General features: G+C 44.6%; 1 non-coding gene across 1 annotated transcript; it reads right to left on the reverse strand.

Annotated features, from left to right (window-relative positions):
• Window positions 1-5897: 5897 nt before the first annotated feature.
• On the reverse strand, window positions 5898-5970 carry Trnaa-cgc. Its single transcript has one exon. It is a non-coding gene; the product is annotated as a tRNA-Ala (tRNA).
• Between the last annotated feature and the right edge of the window lie 393 nt (window positions 5971-6363).

Here is a 6363-nt window from a genome sequence, read left to right on the forward strand (position 1 = left end):
CCCTCTCGCAGTGTCCGGAGCAAGTATGGTGGGTCTGACACACCGGTGTCAATGTGTTCTTTTTTCCATTTCCAGGAGTGTATATTACCCACAATGTGCAAGTCCAACGCAGTCTAACTGCGATACAGTGAAATCATGGCTTCAGATAATTAACACTAAATAATGGCCCTAAATTGCAAGAAATCCTATTAATAACCCATACTTTTCATGATTCATTTACCTAACAGTAAATCTTCATAAGACGAACTACAGCCGGCCGCGGTGGTCTCGCGGTTCTAGGCGCGCAGTCCGGAGCCGTGCGACTGCTACGGTCGCAGGTTCGAATCCTGCCTCGGGCATGGATGTGTGTGATGTCCTTAGGTTAGTTAGGTTTAAGTAGTTCTAAGTTCTAGGGGACTGATAACCACAGCAGTTGAGTCCCATAGTGCTCAGAGCCAATTGAACGAACTACAGCAATTACAGCAAGCAGAAACTACAGCCAGCTAAATAAAAAGATTCTCTAAAGGAAGATTTTGTTGAGGGGCAAACAATGTATTTAGAAGATTTTTCCTTATTCATGTGACATCCAGGTCCAAAAATTATATAGTTATCAATAATTCCACTACCCAAACACTACCAACAACACCCATCCTCATTTTACAATGCATGTCCTACCAATACTAAGTCTCCACTAGGAAAATCGTGTCCAACCCCATCTCCATCCGCTCGCTGCCTGCTACTCCGTCCAACCACACAATCTCTTGCCGAGGGCGCAGAGTGCTGTCAGCGATATTAATACAGTCTACAGTGCTGCCAACATACAAACAGGCTACTTACAAGGTCATCTGTCCCTAGGCTTACAGACTAAGTAATGTAACACTAAGGACAAGACACACACCCATGCCAGAGGGAGGACTCGAACCTCCGACGGGGGAGCCGCCCGAACCGTGGCATGGCGCCCGAGACCGCGGGCTACCCCGCGCGGCGTAAAATCATAAGAGAAGTCTTACGCATCACTGATGTACTGGTAGATTGCAGCCTTGAACACGAGCTGGCGGCAGTCATGTCGTTGTCGTTAGCGTTCAAGCCCCGTAATCCGTGGATCGCTGGATCGTGTACCGTAAATTTTTTTCTTTTTAAAATGTATATATTTCTTTTCAACTCTACTCGGATAATTTCGTACATATCACATTTGAAAGGTAACATGAGGAAAACGACACGAGCGTTTGCATGAACTTTTACTGTTTCCAATGTTATTTCGCCATTTACTAATTATTATTATTACAAGAAATATTATCTACATCTACATCTACATTTATACTTTGCATGCCACCCAACGGTGTGTGGCGGAGGACACTTTATGTGCCACTGTCATTACCTCCCTTTCCTGTTCCAGTCGCGTATGGTTCGCGGGAAGAACGACAGCCGGAAAGCCTCCGTGCCCGCTCGAATCTCTCTAATTTTACATTCGTGATCTCCTCTGGAGGTATAAGTAGGGGGAAGCAATATATTCGATACCTCATCCATAAACGCACCCTCTCGAAACCTGGACAGCAAGCTATACCGCGATGCAGAGCGCCTCTCTTGCAGAGTCTGCCACTTGAGTTCGCTAAACATCTCCGTAACGCTATCACGCTTACCAAATAACCCTGTGACGAAACGCGCGACTCCTCTTTGGATCTTCTCTATCTCCTCTGTCAACACGACCTGGTACGGATCCCACACTGATGAGCAATACTCAAGTATAGGTCGAACGTGTGTTTTGTAAGCCACCTCATTTGTTGATTGACTACATTTTCTAAGGACTGTCCCAATTAATCTCAACCTGGCACCCGCCTTACCAACAATTAATTTTGTATGATCATTCCACTTCAAATCGTTCCGTACGCATACTCCCAGATATTTTACAGAAGTAACTGCTACCAGTGTTTGTTTCCGCTATCATATAATTATAAAATAAAGGATCCTTCTTTCTATGTATTCGCAATACATTACATTTGTCTATGTTAAGGGTCAGTTGCCATTTCCTGCACCAAGTGCCTATTCACTGCAGATCTTCCTGCATTTCGCTGTAATTTTCTAACGCTGCAACTTCTCTGTATACTACAGCATCATCCGCGAAAAGCCGCATGGAACTTCCGACACTATGTACTAGGTCATTTATATATATTGTGAAAAGCAATGGTGCCATAACACTCTCCTGTGGCACGCCAGAGGTTACTTTAACGTCTGTAGACATCTCTCCATTGGGAACAACATGCTGTGTTCTGTTTGCTAAAAACTCTTCAACCCAGCCACACAGCTGGTCTGATATTCCGTAGGCTCTTACTTTGTTTATCAGGCGACAGTTCAAATGGTTCAAATGGCTCTGAGCACTATGGGACTTAATAGCTGTGGTCATCAGTCCCCTAGAACTTAGAACTACTTAAACCTAACTAACCTAAGGACATCACACACATCCATGCCCGAGGCAGGATTCGAACCTGCGACCGTAGCAGTCGCGCGGTTCCGGACTGCGCGCCTAGAACCGCGAGACCACCGCGGCCGGCCAGGCGACAGTGCGGAACTGTATCGAATGCCTTCTGGAAGTCAAGGAAAATGTCATCTACCTGGAAGCCTGAATCTAATATTTTCTGCGTCTTATGAACAAATAAAGCGAGTTGGGTCTCACACAATCGCTGTTTCCGGAATCCATGTTGATTTCTGCAGATTAGATTCTGGGTTTCCAGAAATGACATGATACGCGAGCAAAAAACATGTTCTAAAATCCTGTGAGTTTTGCGGCTTGTATTTCTATTGGTAAGTTAAAAGCTTTATCAAGCGCCTTCCAAAATTGTTCATGTTTCATTGACACATTGTTATACGTCGGCAATTTTCGGCACCGATATTTACGAAAACGTAGCGTTACTCATGGTTAGCGTCCAAATTGTCGGAAGAAAATGAAATTTTTCAAAATGTCAACGAGTTTTGTTTTTCCTTAGAAAGTCTGAAGATTTCAAGTGCGTACGGGAAATTGCATCCACTCGATGTAGTAACGTATTTTACGGCCTATAAGGCGCACTTCTTTCTTCGAAAAATTGCCTCCAAAATTCAGGTGCGTCTTATACTTGAAATTAATGTAAAAATGTCCAGTATTTGGTTTTAAATTCCCGCCAGTCTTACAAATGTGCATATATTCGATGCCGCGGGAAACCTATCTCTATCTGGCGACGCTGGACTCAACTGGCAACAGCAGTGCACCGATGCGGCGGATATGAGTTCCCGGGATTCAAAGCTTGCCAACTCTGTCTCCATCCCGTCCCGCAATCATTAAAACCCAGAACGCTGTCTAGCCTGTGATGCGTCAGTACAGTCTACAGTACCAGTGAACTTGAACTGAAAGTGATGTGTGTTATCGGTAACAGTACAATATTTTTGATTTTTTGTTAGTAGCTAGTTACGTGTTGGAAAGAAAGTACTCATACGATGCCGGCTATAAATTGAAAGTAACAGCACATGCAGAAGAACATGGAAGCAGAGCAGCTGAGCGACATTTCGGCCTTCAACCGAGAAAAAAAAAAAAAAAGCGTTCGCGATTGGTGGCATAATAAAGAAAAACTGAGAAAAAAATGAGGAAGACTAAATGAGCAAAAAGAGGACTGAATGCAGAATCGCCAAAACTAGAAGCTGACGAGTTTCGGCCGCGCGGTATTAGCCGAGCGGTCTAGGGCGCTGCAGTCATGGACTGTGCGGCTGGCTCGAGTCCTCACACGGACATGGGTGTGCGTGTTTGTCCTTAGGATAATTTAAGTAGTGTGTAAGCTTAGGGACTGATGACCTTAGCAGTTAAGTCCCATAAGATTTCACACACATTTGAACATTTTTTTGACGAGTTTCAGGTATTTTGGCCGTCAGTTCGGTTTTATAAACAAAGATTTTGTTTAGTCCGACTCTGCAACCTAATAATAAAAAATGGTAAAAATGTTATTTAAAAACTACTTAAAAATTAAGGTGCATCTTATAGTTTGTAAAATACGGTAGATACCGTTTTACATTGCGTTTTGCGTATCTGTATGAAAAATACCATCCTGCAATTTGTAATGTCGAAAGCACATCCGACGATTAATCGTTCACTATCGTCATTTTCTTTCATATCGTTACTTATTGTATTACTGAACAAAATTATTTACATCTGGTTTTTTTTCGGTGGTTGACTTGGCATTTCCAAGCTCGTACCTCTTCCTTGAAACCTGTGTCTGCACATCGAAGTGTTCAGGTGCAAAGCAGTTCTCTGTCCCTTACCCGATTGCAGGTATAAGGCATATCGGAGATCAAGAGCCGGCCGCTGTGGCCGAGCGGTTCTAGGCGGTTCAGTCCGGAACCGCGCTGCTGCTACGTTCGCAGGTTCCAATCCTGCCTCGGACATGGGTGTGTGATGTCCTTAGGTTGGTTAGGTTTGAGTAGTTCTGAGTTCTACGGGACTAATGACCTCAGATGTTAAGCCCCATAGTGCACAGAGCCATTTTGGAGATCACGACAGACATACAGGGTGTCCGAAAAGACTTTCCCTGATTACATAAATTGATAACTCAGGTTAGGAGTAAGATACAAATATGAAACTGGTGTCTAATTGTTTACAAACTATCAAAGTTTTTTTCACACATCAGTAAACTTTCACATGAGCACCCTTGGTAGCACGTAGTCCATCTAGGCGATATTCAGTTTCCGTCCACACATTAGGCAACATCACTGGAGGGATCGATTCAACGACTGTGGTTATCCGTTACCGCAGGGTTTCAAGATCTGGTACACTTGTTTGGTAGACCTCGTCATTGACATAACCCCATAAAAAGAAGTCTAATGGGGTTATGTCAGGAGAGTGTGGAGGCCAAACCGTCGGCCTGTCACGACCAGTCCATCGCCCAGGAAAGGTCATATCGAGATAGGCACGGGCGTCCAAACCCCAATGAGGCGGTGCACCGTCTTGCTGAAACAAGACATCGGGGTGATACTGAAGCAGCTGAGGAACAGCATACAGTTGCAACACGTCCAGATACACTGCAGATGTGATGGTAGCCTCAGCGAAGAAGAATGGCCCGATAATTCGATCGTGCAATAGCGCGCACCAAACATTCACCTTTGGACTGCCTCTGGTGCACTCCATGACCTCGCCAGGGGGTTGTGAACCCAAAATGCGCACATTATGGCGATTCACTACTCCACTGAGAAAAAAGGTCGCTTCGTCGGAAAAGGCAATTCGTCTGAGATAACCATCATTGTCCTCAATACGTGATAGCATTTCGACTGCAAAGTCATATCGACGTGTACTGTCATTGGGCAACAAGGCCTGAACGATTTGCACTTTGTATGCACGAAACAATAAACGTTTGTGTAACATGTCATGGAGAGAGCTTATTGGCATCTGTAATTCACGTGATGCCCTGCGCACCGATTTCTTCGGACTTCGCAGAAAAGACTGCCTTACAGCTTCCACCCTGTCTGCTGAGGTTCTTGGTCGACCAGACCTCGGAAGGTCAGCAACCGATCCTGTGTTTCTTGAACTTCTCATACCAGGCTTTAATGCTCTTGACGTAAGGTGGATTCCTTCCAAATGTTGTCTGGAAGTGTCTCTGCACTGTGGTTGGTGATCGTGTCTCATGGTACCACAGGACACACTGTGCCTTCTCCTGATAGTTGTAAACAATTCGACACAAGTTTCATATTTGTATCTTACTTCTAGCCTGAGTTATCAATTTGTGTAGTCAGGTAGTGGTGGTGATTAGTGTTTAACTTCCCGTCGACAACGAGGTCATTAGAGGCGGAGCGCAAGCTCGGGTTACGGAAGGATGTGGAAGGAAAGCAGCCGTGCCCTTTCAGAGGAACCATCTCGGCATTTGCCTGAAACGATTTAGGGAAATCACGGAAAACCTAAATCAGGATGGCCGGAGACGGGATTGAACCGTCGTCCTCCGGAACGCGAATCCAGTGTGCTAACCACTGCGCCACCTGGCTCGGTGTAGTCAGGGAAAAACTTTTCGGACACCCTGTAGATTTTCAGGAAAAGTTCATGCGTTTGATCGATTACTTGTCGATGATTATAATACTTGTTGTGATTATAAAAATTAGCAAACAAGCGGGTGAACATTAGAAATTCAACAAAATTTGGTGCAAATACACGTGTCTTTTCATGATATTACCTTTCAAATGTATAAATGTACGAAATAATATGACTACTGTTGAAAAAAAGAAAAGCATGAACAGAACTCGAGCCCGGGATCTAGCGATTACGAAGCTTGAACCCATTCGGTCGAAAAGGACCTCCACACGCTCTGTGCGATGTCGTTGCGCATTCACGTCCATAGAAATTGAAGTGCGATAGGACTCAAGCACTGAGGGAGGGTTGTG

The sequence above is a fragment of the Schistocerca piceifrons genome, chromosome 10 (genome assembly GCF_021461385.2).
Source record: "Schistocerca piceifrons isolate TAMUIC-IGC-003096 chromosome 10, iqSchPice1.1, whole genome shotgun sequence".
Lineage (NCBI taxonomy): Eukaryota > Metazoa > Arthropoda > Insecta > Orthoptera > Acrididae > Schistocerca > Schistocerca piceifrons.